The sequence below is a fragment of the Lethenteron reissneri genome, unplaced genomic scaffold, assembly GCF_015708825.2.
Source record: "Lethenteron reissneri isolate LAM-NWPU_2019-01 unplaced genomic scaffold, ASM1570882v1 scaffold_1640, whole genome shotgun sequence".
Taxonomy (NCBI): Eukaryota; Metazoa; Chordata; class Hyperoartia; order Petromyzontiformes; family Petromyzontidae; genus Lethenteron; species Lethenteron reissneri.
This window is the reverse complement of record NW_026891378.1, coordinates 2,230,644-2,246,584: the sequence shown is the minus strand read 5'-3', so window position 1 is coordinate 2,246,584 and position 15,941 is coordinate 2,230,644.

Below are 15,941 nucleotides of genomic sequence, written 5' to 3'. Positions count from 1 at the left end.
ATCATCACTATTATCATCACCACCATCATCCCCATCAACACCACCATCATTGTAATCACCAGTCATCACTACCTCCATCATCACCATCATCATTACCACCATCATGATCATCAGCATCATTGCCATTACTCCATTTTAATCACTATCATCACCACCACTCTATCATCATCAATATCATCACCAACATCATCAACATCATTATCCTCATCATCACTACGACCACGACCATAACCATCATGAACCACCATCACCACCAACACAATAAACACCATAATCATCACCATTATCACGTCCATCACTATCTATACCACCATCATCATCACTACCAACACTGCCACGATCATCACTACCATCATCGTTACCACCACCATGATCACCACCATCATCATCACAATCACCATCATTACCATCATCATCAACACCACAAAAACACCATAATAATCACCATTATCACATCCCCCATCACGACCATCATCATCACTATCATCACCATAAAACCCACCATAACCGTCATCATTATCACCATCTCCCTCATCACCATCACGACCACCACAATTTATCATCACCACGACCATGATCAACACCATTGTTGGGGCCGCTGGTCCCCGGAGTCCCTCCCTGCTCCGTGCCTATGGCAGGGGCTCCGCCGTGCGCCGACCCCTCGCTGCTCTGCGAGCAGCTGCTGCCGTCGCTGGGCTCATCGCCCGACGGCTCCCCTCCCTGGTCCGTCCCTCCGCGAGCTCGTGTGAGAGGCATAGCTCGCCGCACGCCCTCGTTCACCTGCAGACGCTGCGTTGTCTCTCCACGGATCACGCGCTATTAAACGGGGGTCGGGGGCGAACGACACTGCCCTCACACTGCGCGAGTCCCGGCGGCGACAGACGGATCGGGGACCTGCGGACGCACCGACCCCTTCACCCACACTACGAGCGCACACACCTGCACACACGCGACACCCACTCGTGCGCCGCTCTACGCAGCGCTCACTCACGTGGTGAACCACAGTGTACACACGCGCACCCACACGCTCACACTGCACGACAATATCACGCGAGACCACGCTTCGCTATTAATGATTTATTATCTGATACCTGGTAATTTAATGTTAAATCAGTGAGTCGACGAGGCTGGCCTACGCTGATACCTTTATACCTATTCCCGATTTATCTGCTATGATTCTAATTCACCTACTTACTTCCTGCTGGATGCCCACGGCGGTTCGTTGATCCCGTGCTCGCAGCGCACCTCGATGCGTCTTACGGACGATCGGGTCGCTGGACTGGAGAGCGTCCTGTCGCCTGGCGCTGGAGAGAAGAGAGCGATTTCCCCTCCGCGCTCCTCTATTTATCCTCCCTACCTCCAAAGGGGATGCTGCGCTGAACAATGGGCTCGTGCACCCCAAGCCCGCGCACGGCAGTCCCCAGGCGCTGTTGATATGCTAATCAGTGAGCGACGTTGGCGGCGTACATCCTAATTACTCCCTTACCCTTCCTAACAATGGGGCCTGCGCGCTCAAGCGCAATTATCCCAACCCCCCATGACTATGCGCAACAGCCCCTGTGACCCCGCTATTCATGCTGTCTCGTGCCTCCCCTGCTTGCCCCGTCGACTCGTGGGGGTGTGTGTGGGGGGAAATGCGCCTCAACCGCGGTGGCCGAATGCCCCACGCCGCGACCACACCATATTAAGGCCGGCAGCAGCGCCGCGGTACCACGTAGCACGGGGGAGGTCATCCAATTCCCTGATCGCCGGAAACCGTGAGAATTAATCCCGATAAGGGTCTCTCGGATAAAAACCGGTCGGCCAGGCGACCTCCCCTCGGAGCTCTATGGGGGGGGGGGGAATGAGTGCAGGTGTGTTCATGTGAGGTGAGGTGAGGGGGACGCGGGGTCGGCTCCGTTGCTTGGTGGTGGCGAGGTCGGGGATTTGGTGCCTGCTGAACGGCTTCGTGGCGGCGGCATCACATAGCCCCCCGAGGTGCCAGTCCCCGTCCCGGGTTGACTGGAGCACCTCGCTTGGGCCGCGCCCACGAGGAAACGTTGCGGGGTCCGGGGGATCCGTCCGGACCTGGTGGCTGGCCTCGGGGCGGGTGGTTCCGTCCTCTGTAGCTCCTGCGGCGGTCTCCTCCTCCACTCCAGCGGCTCTCCCCGTCCCCCGGCACCTGTGGGCTGGGGCACAAACTCAGCAGCGGAAGGGTTTAGTGGCCGTCGTCCGCGCCGTCTCCGGACTGGATCGGGGCGTCTCGGGGACCCGGCGGGGCCCATGTAGTGTGCGAGGCCCCCCAACACGAGGGGTGCGGGTACTCTGGGATTTCGGGGCTTTCGGGTGACGGAGTCCTCTCTCGCCGGGGCCGCTTTCCATGGTTTTAAGCGGCGGACATTGACCACCGTCTCTCGACCCCTCTCCCCGCCGTAAATTAGTACCGTCCAGGGGGATATCTGCCGCACCACGGTCCAGGGTCCCCGCCAGTAGGTCGTCAGTTTCCCCACCTGCCCGGCCCCGACGCGAGGGGTGTGTAGCCACACCTTAGCGCCTGTCAGGAATAAGGGGGGTTCCATGCGGGGTCGGGTGCCCTGTTCCTGCCGCCGATGCGCGGCTTCCCCTTGCGGGTATGCTCGGCCTCGGGCTTCTCGCAGGGTCTCCAACAGGTGTTCCACGGGGCAGCTTCCCTCCTCCGGCTGGGGGGAAGGGACGCCGAATAGCAGATCTGCGGGTAAACGAGACTCACGGCCGAACATCATTAAAAACGAGGTTTGTCCCGTCGACGTGTGTACGGTGGTGGCGTAGGCGAAAAGGGCGTAGGGGAGGTGTTCGTCCCAATCCCGTTGATTTGCGGCCGCCATACGTTTGAGTTTCCCCGCTAGGGTCTGATTCATGCGCTCTACCATACCGTTCGCTTGGGGGTGATACGCTGTGGTTCGGTCCTTCTGGATTCCGAATTCTCGGCACAGTGCCTGGAACAGCTCGGCCTCGAACTCGCTACCCTGGTCGGTGAGGACTCGTTCCGGGATCCCGTGCTTGAGTACGTAATGTTCTACGAATGCCCGGGCCACCACCAAGGCCGTTTTATCAGGGATGGCCACTGCCACGGGGTAGCGGGTGAAATACTCTACTGCGACTAGAATATACCGGTTGCCTCGATGGGATCGTGGGAATGGCCCCTGTAGATCGATCCCGACCAGCTGATTCGTGCGGCTGACGCGGAACGGCCTTAGGGGTACCTGGTATCGTGCCGGTTTCGGCCCGCACTGCTGACAGGCGCGGCAGCCCTGTACCCAGGCCGCCACGTCTTGTGCCAATTTGGGCCAGAGATACTGGCGACGCAGGGTCTCTCGAGTGCGTCGTTCCCCATCGTGGCCCCCGAGTGGGTGGTCATGCACCAGCCGTAGCAGCTGGGGTCGCACCTGGGCAGGAACACAGATGCACCCCGGCTGGCCGGCCTCGGTTAACTCCCGTACCACTCCGTTCTGCACACACAACCGGGCATACAAACCGCTCCAGGGTCCTGGTAGGGTGCTCTTTTCCTCCCGCAGTGCCGCATCCACGGCCGCCAGATCCGGATCTCGCTGCTGGGTCTGTCTCAGCTGCTCGTCGTTCAGGCCCGGGAAGGCGCAGCCGACGTCCTCCTGGATCCGTCCGATCGGGTCCCGAGCCGCGGGTCCCGCGCTTGCCGGGCGGTCGACGGGATCCTCGGTGCCACCTGTGAGGGTCTCTGTGGCGCACACTGCACTCTCTCTCGCTGGGGGGGGGTCAGTGGCCGCGGCCTCTCGGGGGTCCGTTGCCTGCCGGCAGCGTCCCCCCGTGAAACAGGGGCAGGCCTCCTCCGCCCTTGTCTCGGCGTACACCGTGGGCCGCCTCGACAAGGCGTCCGCGTTTGCATGCGTCCGGCCAGCCCGATACTCGATTTGCAGGTTGTACTCCTGCAACTGCGCCAACCAACGGGCCATCTGCCCCCGCGGCTCCTTGAATGTAAGAAGGAACTGAAGAGCATAATGGTCAGTGCGTACGCGACATCTCCTGCCGTACAAATACGGCCGGAACTGCTTACATGCGAAAATCACGGCGTACAACTCTTGGCGGGTCACGCAATAGTTCAGCTCGGCCCCACTCAAGGTCCGGCTGGCGTACGCGATGACTCGTTCCGTCCCATCCTGTACCTGTGACAACACCGCGCCCAGCCCGCTGCTGCAGGCGTCGGTGTCCAAAATAAAATCGGTGGTAAAATCGGGGAAAGCGAGGGTGGGGGCGTGGGTGAGGTGGTCTTTGAGAGTGGTGAAGGCCGTCTGGCAGGCCCCCGTCCACTGATAGGGGTGCTTAGGGGGAAGTGAGTTGGGTGAGGGGGCGTGCGATCTCGCTGAATCCCTTTACAAATCGACGATAATAGGTGGCGAGCCCCAAAAATGATCTGATCTCCGTCAGATTCCTTGGCCGTGGCCACTCCACTACGGCGCGTACCTTCTCCGGATCGGTACGCACGCCTGCCTCGCTGACGCGATGCCCGAGGTACCCCACCTCGCGTTGTGCGATGTAACACTTACGTGGCTTGAGCTTGAGATGAGCCGCTCGCAGTCGCTGGAACACCTCTCGTAGCCTGGACCAATGCTCAGACAAAGATCTACTGAACACGATCACATCGTCCAAGTAAATCAGGCACTGTTCCCATTGCAAACCCCGCATCACCAACTCCATCAGCCGCTGGAACGTCGCGGGTGCATTGGTGAGTCCGAACGGGAGTACTCGAAACTCGAATAGTCCCATCGGGGTGGTGAATGCGGTTTTCGGCCGATCCTCCTCCGCCATCTCCACCTGCCAGTACCCGGACGCGAGATCGAGGGTGGAAAAATATCGCGCTCCGGCGAGGCTGTCAAAAGTGTCGTCGATGCGGGGTATGGGGAAGGCGTCGCCGAGCGTGACTGCGTTCAGTTTACGATAATCGACGCAGAACCGGGTTGACCCATCCTTTTTCGTTACTAGTACCACCGGGGCTGACCAGGGGCTCGCCGAGGGCTGAATTATGTTATCGCGAAGCATGTCCCCAACCGCCTCTTTGATCTGGGTGCGTTCGGGTGCGCCCACTCGGTATGCAGGGAGTTTGATGGGTCGGGCTGCACCGGTGTCAATTTGGTGCTTAACAAGGTCGGTCCGACCCACGTCCGAGTCGTGTTCGCTGAACACGTCGGCATACTCCCGCAGTAACTCGCGCAGCCGATCGGCCTCTCCCTTAGGTAAATCCGCCCATGGTACATGTAACGCATCGAGCAGGGGAACGACTTCGGCTCGGGGAGTTGGGCCGACTCGCCAGGCCAGGTCCTGCTCACCCTCAGGACGACCGGGGTCCTCAGCCCAGAGTGCGAACACCGAGTCGTTAGAGTGGCGTGCGTGCAGGGGGTGTACTGTGGCTATCGGGGTGCGCCGTCGCAGTATCGCTGGGGAACTGTGGGGGTTAAACATCCGCATAAACAATCGGTCCCCATCTGCGTTTACCAACGTGGCGGATCCCACTATCCCATACCGTTTTGCCAACTCCGGGTGAGGAGTTAGCATTACCTCCCCTGATGGTCGGAGCGCGGGGTCGGTGGGGGATGTTGCCACCGGCACCAGCATCTCGGTGAGCGGCCCGATGGTGACTGCCGTCGCCAGGATAGCGGCCACAGGTGTGAAGCGGGGGCGCGTCGGTTCTCGTCCCAGGAACGGTATCCGCTCGCCGTTGCTCTCCACGGTGGCGCATCGCTGGCGGGGTTGCACGTTGAGTCCCAGCCGTTCTAAGAGGTCGGTACCTGCGATACACTCGTGACACAACGCACTCGACACGTAGAACTCCTGGGTGCACCCCTGGCTGCCTATGCGGACCTCTAAGGTGGCTCTCCCCAGCAGCCCCATTCCGGCTCCGCTCGCCGTGTGCAGCGCGCGGTCCGGTGCCTGCAGGTGACGCACGTCGACCCCGATCATGCTGCAGTGCGCTGCGCTCACGAGCGAGGCCACCGCCCCCGTGTCCAGCAGGATTCGGGTACGCACTCCGTTTACCTCCCCTTCCACCAGCGACGTGGCCCCCGTGATCCCCGCCACCAGCTCCCGTAGCCAGTCGCCAGGAGTCACCGTTTCTGTGGGCGTTGTTGCTGGAACCTGTGTGGAGATCACTCGCTCGCCATTATTCTCATTATCGTCTATTTGTATCGGGACCGCGTCGATTGCACCCCTAGTTGGTCCGCTTTCTAGGGGGCGTTGGAGTTTAACCCCCGCGTCTGCCTAGCTCGGGTGATTTCAGGACAGTCTCTCACTAGATGCCCTCGGCGGTCGCACATATAACATGCCCGGGGAGGGGGGGCGGCTCCGTAGCGGGTCCCCTGTCCGCTCCCTCTCCCTCCCCCAGTACGCAGTTGTCCCACATCGGACTCTAATTGGGCTACTCTCCCGGCCAGCCCCCCTACGGTCGAGCGTAGTTCCCCCATCTCAGACTGGAGGGTCTTCATATTTTTATTCGCTTCCTCGCGTACCTGGGTTACCCTCTCACCTACGTGGGTTACCCTCTCCCCTACTTGGGTTACCTTACCGTCCATTCGGTCTACTCGGCCAGCAATATCTCCCATGCCGGTCTGTAACCCAGCTACCCAACCCGGGGTTGTCTCGCGGGGTTTCTGGGCCTCTCTTGCCCGTCTCCCCATGGGGCTGGCGGGCTCATCCTCATCCTCCTCCTCGTCAGGGATCAGGCTCGCCACGGTGTACTCCTGTCCCGACCCTCGGAGCTGCGCGCGTTCGCTGGAGAGCTCCTCACACTCCAGCGCTTGCTCGACTAGGGTATCGAAAGGGAGGCCTGCGCTACTCTTTTTGGGCTGCCACCACGCGGTGCGAGCTAGGTACCTGAGTAGCTTGTCTGCAGCTAGCGCGTCAATGACCTCCTTCGAGAACTCTGGACGGGCGATCCGGGTTAGTGATCGCACGTCCTCAGCGTAGTCTCGGAAGTCCTCGCCAGTTTGGCGTCGGCGCGCCTCTAAGGCGGTCTTCGCCCGTATCGCGTTGCGCGTGCCGAAACGCAGGTCTAATCTACGCATTAGTTCTTCTAGTTGGGTTTGCGCGCTTTCGGGTAGTGCCTCTACAAAGTCGGCTGCCCGCCCGTCTAAGTTTAACGTAAGATGTCGCAACGCCTGCGCGTCCGACCAGCCATTAAGCTCTTTAGCCCCTATGATATTACGGGAAAACGCTTTCCATGTAGGGGTCCCCTGGCCGGTGAACACATGCCTTACCTTTGCGTGGAGTAGCGCGCCACCTTCCCGTGAAGATGTGAGGGTTCGTCCCACTTCTGGCACCAAGTTGTTGGGGCCGCTGGTCCCCGGAGTCCCTCCCTGCTCCGTGCCTATGGCAGGGGCTCCGCCGTGCGCCGACCCCTCGCTGCTCTGCGAGCAGCTGCTGCCGTCGCTGGGCTCATCGCCCGACGGCTCCCCTCCCTGGTCCGTCCCTCCGCGAGCTCGTGTGAGAGGCATAGCTCGCCGCACGCCCTCGTTCACCTGCAGACGCTGCGTTGTCTCTCCACGGATCACGCGCTATTAAACGGGGGTCGGGGGCGAACGACACTGCCCTCACACTGCGCGAGTCCCGGCGGCGACAGACGGATCGGGGACCTGCGGACGCACCGACCCCTTCACCCACACTACGAGCGCACACACCTGCACACACGCGACACCCACTCGTGCGCCGCTCTACGCAGCGCTCACTCACGTGGTGAACCACAGTGTACACACGCGCACCCACACGCTCACACTGCACGACAATATCACGCGAGACCACGCTTCGCTATTAATGATTTATTATCTGATACCTGGTAATTTAATGTTAAATCAGTGAGTCGACGAGGCTGGCCTACGCTGATACCTTTATACCTATTCCCGATTTATCTGCTATGATTCTAATTCACCTACTTACTTCCTGCTGGATGCCCACGGCGGTTCGTTGATCCCGTGCTCGCAGCGCACCTCGATGCGTCTCACGGACGATCGGGTCGCTGGACTGGAGAGCGTCCTGTCGCCTGGCGCTGGAGAGAAGAGAGCGATTTCCCCTCCGCGCTCCTCTATTTATCCTCCCTACCTCCAAAGGGGATGCTGCGCTGAACAATGGGCTCGTGCACCCCAAGCCCGCGCACGGCAGTCCCCAGGCGCTGTTGATATGCTAATCAGTGAGCGACGTTGGCGGCGTACATCCTAATTACTCCCTTACCCTTCCTAACAATGGGGCCTGCGCGCTCAAGCGCAATTATCCCAACCCCCCATGACTATGCGCAACAGCCCCTGTGACCCCGCTATTCATGCTGTCTCGTGCCTCCCCTGCTTGCCCCGTCGACTCGTGGGGGTGTGTGTGGGGGGAAATGCGCCTCAACCGCGGTGGCCGAATGCCCCACGCCGCGACCACACCATATTAAGGCCGGCAGCAGCGCCGCGGTACCACGTAGCACGGGGGAGGTCATCCAATTCCCTGATCGCCGGAAACCGTGAGAATTAATCCCGATAAGGGTCTCTCGGATAAAAACCGGTCGGCCAGGCGACCTCCCCTCGGAGCTCTATGGGGGGGGGGGGAATGAGTGCAGGTGTGTTCATGTGAGGTGAGGTGAGGGGGACGCGGGGTCGGCTCCGTTGCTTGGTGGTGGCGAGGTCGGGGATTTGGTGCCTGCTGAATGGCTTCATGGCGGCGGCATCACATAGCCCCCCGAGGTGCCAGTCCCCGTCCCGGGTTGACTGGAGCACCTCGCTTGGGCCGCGCCCACGAGGAAACGTTGCGGGGTCCGGGGGATCCGTCCGGACCTGGTGGCTGGCCTCGGGGCGGGTGGTTCCGTCCTCTGTAGCTCCTGCGGCGGTCTCCTCCTCCACTCCAGCGGCTCTCCCCGTCCCCCGGCACCTGTGGGCTGGGGCACAAACTCAGCAGCGGAAGGGTTTAGTGGCCGTCGTCCGCGCCGTCTCCGGACTGGATCGGGGCGTCTCGGGGACCCGGCGGGGCCCATGTAGTGTGCGAGGCCCCCCAACACGAGGGGTGCGGGTACTCTGGGATTTCGGGGCTTTCGGGTGACGGAGTCCTCTCTCGCCGGGGCCGCTTTCCATGGTTTTAAGCGGCGGACATTGACCACCGTCTCTCGACCCCTCTCCCCGCCGTAAATTAGTACCGTCCAGGGGGATATCTGCCGCACCACGGTCCAGGGTCCCCGCCAGTAGGTCGTCAGTTTCCCCACCTGCCCGGCCCCGACGCGAGGGGTGTGTAGCCACACCTTAGCGCCTGTCAGGAATAAGGGGGGTTCCATGCGGGGTCGGGTGCCCTGTTCCTGCCGCCGATGCGCGGCTTCCCCTTGCGGGTATGCTCGGCCTCGGGCTTCTCGCAGGGTCTCCAACAGGTGTTCCACGGGGCAGCTTCCCTCCTCCGGCTGGGGGGAAGGGACGCCGAATAGCAGATCTGCGGGTAAACGAGACTCACGGCCGAACATCATTAAAAACGGGGTTTGTCCCGTCGACGTGTGTACGGTGGTGGCGTAGGCGAAAAGGGCGTAGGGGAGGTGTTCGTCCCAATCCCGTTGATTTGCGGCCGCCATACGTTTGAGTTTCCCCGCTAGGGTCTGATTCATGCGCTCTACCATACCGTTCGCTTGGGGGTGATACGCTGTGGTTCGGTCCTTCTGGATTCCGAATTCTCGGCACAGTGCCTGGAACAGCTCGGCCTCGAACTCGCTACCCTGGTCGGTGAGGACTCGTTCCGGGATCCCGTGCTTGAGTACGTAATGTTCTACGAATGCCCGGGCCACCACCAAGGCCGTTTTATCAGGGATGGCCACTGCCACGGGGTAGCGGGTGAAATACTCTACTGCGACTAGAATATACCGGTTGCCTCGATGGGATCGTGGGAATGGCCCCTGTAGATCGATCCCGACCAGCTGATTCGTGCGGCTGACGCGGAACGGCCTTAGGGGTACCTGGTATCGTGCCGGTTTCGGCCCGCACTGCTGACAGGCGCGGCAGCCCTGTACCCAGGCCGCCACGTCTTGTGCCAATTTGGGCCAGAGATACTGGCGACGCAGGGTCTCTCGAGTGCGTCGTTCCCCATCGTGGCCCCCGAGTGGGTGGTCATGCACCAGCCGTAGCAGCTGGGGTCGCACCTGGGCAGGAACACAGATGCACCCCGGCTGGCCGGCCTCGGTTAACTCCCGTACCACTCCGTTCTGCACACACAACCGGGCATACAAACCGCTCCAGGGTCCTGGTAGGGCGCTCTTTTCCTCCCGCAGTGCCGCATCCACGGCCGCCAGATCCGGATCTCGCTGCTGGGTCTGTCTCAGCTGCTCGTCGTTCAGGCCCGGGAAGGCGCAGCCGACGTCCTCCTGGATCCGTCCGATCGGGTCCCGAGCCGCGGGTCCCGCGCTTGCCGGGCGGTCGACGGGATCCTCGGTGCCACCTGTGAGGGTCTCTGTGGCGCACACTGCACTCTCTCTCGCTGGGGGGGGGTCAGTGGCCGCGGCCTCTCGGGGGTCCGTTGCCTGCCGGCAGCGTCCCCCCGTGAAACAGGGGCAGGCCTCCTCCGCCCTTGTCTCGGCGTACACCGTGGGCCGCCTCGACAAGGCGTCCGCGTTTGCATGCGTCCGGCCAGCCCGATACTCGATTTGCAGGTTGTACTCCTGCAACTGCGCCAACCAACGGGCCATCTGCCCCCGCGGCTCCTTGAATGTAAGAAGGAACTGAAGAGCATAATGGTCAGTGCGTACGCGACATCTCCTGCCGTACAAATACGGCCGGAACTGCTTACATGCGAAAATCACGGCGTACAACTCTTGGCGGGTCACGCAATAGTTCAGCTCGGCCCCACTCAAGGTCCGGCTGGCGTACGCGATGACTCGTTCCGTCCCATCCTGTACCTGTGACAACACCGCGCCCAGCCCGCTGCTGCAGGCGTCGGTGTCCAAAATAAAATCGGTGGTAAAATCGGGGAAAGCGAGGGTGGGGGCGTGGGTGAGGTGGTCTTTGAGAGTGGTGAAGGCCGTCTGGCAGGCCCCCGTCCACTGATAGGGGTGCTTAGGGGGAAGTGAGTTGGGTGAGGGGGCGTGCGATCTCGCTGAATCCCTTTACAAATCGACGATAATAGGTGGCGAGCCCCAAAAATGATCTGATCTCCGTCAGATTCCTTGGCCGTGGCCACTCCACTACGGCGCGTACCTTCTCCGGATCGGTACGCACGCCTGCCTCGCTGACGCGATGCCCGAGGTACCCCACCTCGCGTTGTGCGATGTAACACTTACGTGGCTTGAGCTTGAGATGAGCCGCTCGCAGTCGCTGGAACACCTCTCGTAGCCTGGACCAATGCTCAGACAAAGATCTACTGAACACGATCACATCGTCCAAGTAAATCAGGCACTGTTCCCATTGCAAACCCCGCATCACCAACTCCATCAGCCGCTGGAACGTCGCGGGTGCATTGGTGAGTCCGAACGGGAGTACTCGAAACTCGAATAGTCCCATCGGGGTGGTGAATGCGGTTTTCGGCCGATCCTCCTCCGCCATCTCCACCTGCCAGTACCCGGACGCGAGATCGAGGGTGGAAAAATATCGCGCTCCGGCGAGGCTGTCAAAAGTGTCGTCGATGCGGGGTATGGGGAAGGCGTCGCCGAGCGTGACTGCGTTCAGTTTACGATAATCGACGCAGAACCGGGTTGACCCATCCTTTTTCGTTACTAGTACCACCGGGGCTGACCAGGGGCTCGCCGAGGGCTGAATTATGTTATCGCGAAGCATGTCCCCAACCGCCTCTTTGATCTGGGTGCGTTCGGGTGCGCCCACTCGGTATGCAGGGAGTTTGATGGGTCGGGCTGCACCGGTGTCAATTTGGTGCTTAACAAGGTCGGTCCGACCCACGTCCGAGTCGTGTTCGCTGAACACGTCGGCATACTCCCGCAGTAACTCGCGCAGCCGATCGGCCTCTCCCTTAGGTAAATCCGCCCATGGTACATGTAACGCATCGAGCAGGGGAACGACTTCGGCTCGGGGAGTTGGGCCGACTCGCCAGGCCAGGTCCTGCTCACCCTCAGGACGACCGGGGTCCTCAGCCCAGAGTGCGAACACCGAGTCGTTAGAGTGGCGTGCGTGCAGGGGGTGTACTGTGGCTATCGGGGTGCGCCGTCGCAGTATCGCTGGGGAACTGTGGGGGTTAAACATCCGCATAAACAATCGGTCCCCATCTGCGTTTACCAACGTGGCGGATCCCACTATCCCATACCGTTTTGCCAACTCCGGGTGAGGAGTTAGCATTACCTCCCCTGATGGTCGGAGCGCGGGGTCGGTGGGGGATGTTGCCACCGGCACCAGCATCTCGGTGAGCGGCCCGATGGTGACTGCCGTCGCCAGGATAGCGGCCACAGGTGTGAAGCGGGGGCGCGTCGGTTCTCGTCCCAGGAACGGTATCCGCTCGCCGTTGCTCTCCACGGTGGCGCATCTCTGGCGGGGTTGCACGTTGAGTCCCAGCCGTTCTAAGAGGTCGGTACCTGCGATACACTCGTGACACAACGCACTCGACACGTAGAACTCCTGGGTGCACCCCTGGCTGCCTATGCGGACCTCTAAGGTGGCTCTCCCCAGCAGCCCCATTCCGGCTCCGCTCGCCGTGTGCAGCGCGCGGTCCGGTGCCTGCAGGTGACGCACGTCGACCCCGATCATGCTGCAGTGCGCTGCGCTCACGAGCGAGGCCACCGCCCCCGTGTCCAGCAGGATTCGGGTACGCACTCCGTTTACCTCCCCTTCCACCAGCGACGTGGCCCCCGTGATCCCCGCCACCAGCTCCCGTAGCCAGTCGCCAGGAGTCACCGTTTCTGTGGGCGTTGTTGCTGGAACCTGTGTGGAGATCACTCGCTCGCCATTATTCTCATTATCGTCTATTTGTATCGGGACCGCGTCGATTGCACCCCTAGTTGGTCCGCTTTCTAGGGGGCGTTGGAGTTTAACCCCCGCGTCTGCCTAGCTCGGGTGATTTCAGGACAGTCTCTCACTAGATGCCCTCGGCGGTCGCACATATAACATGCCACAGTGTACACACGCGCACCCACACGCTCACACTGCACGACAATATCACGCGAGACCACGCTTCGCTATTAATGATTTATTATCTGATACCTGGTAATTTAATGTTAAATCAGTGAGTCGACGAGGCTGGCCTACGCTGATACCTTTATACCTATTCCCGATTTATCTGCTATGATTCTAATTCACCTACTTACTTCCTGCTGGATGCCCACGGCGGTTCGTTGATCCCGTGCTCGCAGCGCACCTCGATGCGTCTCACGGACGATCGGGTCGCTGGACTGGAGAGCGTCCTGTCGCCTGGCGCTGGAGAGAAGAGAGCGATTTCCCCTCCGCGCTCCTCTATTTATCCTCCCTACCTCCAAAGGGGATGCTGCGCTGAACAATGGGCTCGTGCACCCCAAGCCCGCGCACGGCAGTCCCCAGGCGCTGTTGATATGCTAATCAGTGAGCGACGTTGGCGGCGTACATCCTAATTACTCCCTTACCCTTCCTAACAATGGGGCCTGCGCGCTCAAGCGCAATTATCCCAACCCCCCATGACTATGCGCAACAGCCCCTGTGACCCCGCTATTCATGCTGTCTCGTGCCTCCCCTGCTTGCCCCGTCGACTCGTGGGGGTGTGTGTGGGGGGAAATGCGCCTCAACCGCGGTGGCCGAATGCCCCACGCCGCGACCACACCATATTAAGGCCGGCAGCAGCGCCGCGGTACCACGTAGCACGGGGGAGGTCATCCAATTCCCTGATCGCCGGAAACCGTGAGAATTAATCCCGATAAGGGTCTCTCGGATAAAAACCGGTCGGCCAGGCGACCTCCCCTCGGAGCTCTATGGGGGGGGGGGGAATGAGTGCAGGTGTGTTCATGTGAGGTGAGGTGAGGGGGACGCGGGGTCGGCTCCGTTGCTTGGTGGTGGCGAGGTCGGGGATTTGGTGCCTGCCGAACGGCTTCGTGGCGGCGGCATCACACCATCGTCATCATCACCACCGACACCACCACCACCATTATCACCATCACACTTCTTACCATCACCATCACTGCAATCATTATTACAATAACCACCAATACCATCATCACCATTTCACCATTATTACCACCACTACCACCTTCATCACAATCATTACCATCACCATTACTATCATTGTCACTAACATCATCATCATTCCTCCTTCGCAAAACCCTTCTCTCCACAAGAAACATTAAAGACATAATACACACCACGTACTTTCTGCCCCCCCCCCCCTTCTCTCTCCCCCCCCTGCAGCCGATCTCTCAGATCTCTCCAAGTGCTGCCGCGGGGTCCACTTTCTGCCCCGCCCCCTCTTTCTCTCCCCCCACCTCCTCTCTCCCCCCACCTCTCTCTCTCCCCCCGCCCCCTCTCTCCCCCCACCTCTCTCCCCCCGCCCCCTCTCTCCCCCCACCCCCTCTCTCCCCCCACCTCCTCTCTCCCCCCTATTGCCGAGGCCTATATAACCTCGTGCCACGGCAGGTCTCTCGCCTACTTCAGCAGTTTTTTTTTCTTGCCGTGGTTGTCCCACCTGATGACGGTTGCTTGTGTTGCGATCGAAACGTCGTGATCTATTATTTTTCTACCTACGTGACTTCAGCGAAAGAACCAAAGAGTATGGATTCCTGCAGTCACGAAAGTTTCAAATCAAGATTGACACCACGTATTGTTTTACTCATCCCATCAGTCGCAGGCACGGCCTTCTGGGAGTGCCTAATTGAAGCGGCATTTGGTTCAATGCAAGCAACACTCTGGGCCAGTCAGTCGCGTGAAGCAATGTATGGATGTTGAACTTATTTCGCACCGTACGTAGCCAATGTACGTAGCCAATCGTACTAATCGGAGGTGCAATCTTGGCGAATTGCCCAGATGTTCATAGGCAAGGACAGGTTCTGACGTTCTGTTTCTCATCAGCAGAAGTCAGGCTTGGCTTACACCAAGGCTCACAAAGTATTTGCCGACTGGATTCCTGGCCGCCTGCCTGTATGTACTGTATGTATGTTGAGATTATATTGCAACGAATGTAGCCAGCTGGGCTAATCAGAGGTGCGGGGGAAGGACAACAAACTAAGCACAAAAAACACACACAGGCACGGACAGTCAGGTACAAAGGCCGTGCGGGTTGCTCGTGTTTGATTAGAAAATAAAAATGGTCAATAAAAATCGAAGGTAAAAAAGAACACAGCACGTGTCATTGTCTTGAGTATTACTGTTTATTTGAAGTGACTATAGAAAGCAATAAACGTACAGCGACACAGACTAATTTCACGTGAGTTTGTGTGTGACCAGACCAGTACTCGCTGTATCTGATTCAATACAAATCCTATTGTAGTGCTCGTTCTGTTTATCAACACAAATGTGCCAAGTCTACTGCACGGTGAAGGTGAAAGAGTTAATACATTAGCACTTTGATAGATTCACTCGGACCCATAGACTCACCACACAGAGACACAGACTCACTCAGAGACACAGACTCACGAACAGGGACCCATAGATTCCATCACACATAGACCCAAGACTCACAACTGAAATCCACACTCACACAGAGACCCATACACACCCACCGAACCAGACTCAGAGACCCATAGACTAAGATAGAGACCCATAGACTCACAAAGAGACCTATATGCTCACACAGAGACCCACAGCCGGTTCTGCCTCCACTGCTGCTGTATTTGTTGTTAATGTGGTTGTTGATGTTGTTTATGTTTCGATTTAAAGCTTTCGTGACTGCAGGGATTCATCTTCTTGGTTCTTTCGGTAAAGTCACGTAGAAGGGAAGTAATAAAATAATAAAAATAAAACATAATAAAACAATTCTCACGACGTTTCGGCCACAACGCAAGCAGCCGTCCTCAGGTGAAAACCAGGTCCGTCGAGGCGACAGAGTCTGAATGAAACAGC